The sequence below is a fragment of the Galeopterus variegatus genome, unplaced genomic scaffold, assembly GCF_000696425.1.
Source record: "Galeopterus variegatus unplaced genomic scaffold, G_variegatus-3.0.2 Scaffold18132, whole genome shotgun sequence".
In the NCBI taxonomy this organism is placed as follows: domain Eukaryota; kingdom Metazoa; phylum Chordata; class Mammalia; order Dermoptera; family Cynocephalidae; genus Galeopterus; species Galeopterus variegatus.
Genome location: NW_007744243.1, coordinates 7,952 through 9,289, shown reverse-complemented (window position 1 = coordinate 9,289; position 1,338 = coordinate 7,952). Strand labels below are relative to the sequence as shown.

The following is a 1,338-nucleotide window of genomic DNA, read 5'->3' as shown; positions in this document are numbered from 1 at the left end:
TACCCCTGGGGCCAGGGCCCTGGGACACACACCAGCCCCACCTGAGCCTGCATTTACTGAACCAGTATCTGGGGAGAGAGAGGTGTCCCTGTCTGCCTCTAGGCCCTGGCCCACTGGATCGCCGCCTGCTGCCAGCCGAGCTTTTCTTCTCTCTAGTGAAAGCCAACTCTCAGCACATCTAGGTGCTGAGCCTGCATGATGAGGGGAACTACACACTTGCCAGGAGATTCTGAATGTGACTCAGTGGTTCCGAGTGTGGCTGTAGGTGGCCAGTTGCCCCTCTCAGATCGAGGTCAACATCTCCACCACCAGCACACTCCCCAGTGGTACTCTGTACACAGCCAAGGGCTCCCAGATGGTCTTTAGCTACAACAGCAGCTCCTGGTCCCTGCCCATGGTTGAGCGGTGGTTCTGGGCCCCAGATTCCAGCCCCGAGCCCTTTGGAAATAACCTGACAGTCAGCTGCTTCTCACTTTTACTGATTTCTGAGTCCATCAAGACTTGCTTTATGGGGGGCAAAGTGATGCTCACCTGCTGAGTGTCTGGAGCCTACCCTCCTGCCAAGATCCTGTGGCTGAGGAACCTCACCCAGCCCAAGGTGGTCATTCCAAACCAACAGACACTATGTCATTACCCAGAATGGCCAGAGCTCTACCCTCACCATCCGCAACTGGTCCCAGGAGGTGGATGAAGGCTCCTGTGTCTGCTGGACTGAGAGCGCCGTGGGGGTGAGAGAGATGGACATCTGGTTCAGCACGAAAGAACCTTTAAACATTGGGGGAATTGTGGGAATCATTGTCAGCCTCCATTTGCTGGGATTGGCCATTATCTTGGACTTATGCTGCATTGCTGACTTCTGCTGGAAAGTAGGAAACACTTTCAGGGGACAAGACATGGGTGATTTCATGGTTTTANTTACCTATTGCAGAAAAGGAGACTAACGAATGCAACCACATCTGGAAGGACTGTTTTACAAGATAATGTCTGTCTCTCTGTGTTCATTCAAATTCCAAAGAGTATCATTTACAAGGTAATTTCTGTCTTCAGGATCTATTCATTTCCCCTAAAAATTATTTGCTATCTCTCAAAATTTCTGTGCTCTCTGTCTCCCTTACCCCTATAAAGAATGAAAGGTATGTGCCAATGTGGACCTCACTGGGTTATCGGGTGATCATCCTCTTATGATTTCCTTGTGCTTATGCATAAATACATTTTGTATGCTTTTTCTGCTATAAATCTGCCTATTGTCAGTTTATTAAAACTTTAGAGGGGGCCAGCCCCGTGGCTCACTTGGGAGAGTGCGGCGCTGGGAGCGCAGCTGCGCTCCCTCCACGGGTT

The 1,338-nt window shown here is 50.6% G+C and overlaps 1 pseudogene; it reads left to right on the top strand.

The window, feature by feature from the left end:
- Positions 1-355: 355 nt before the first annotated feature.
- Positions 356-1,338, top strand: part of LOC103582842 — a 3,330-nt pseudogene continuing 2,347 nt past the window's right edge.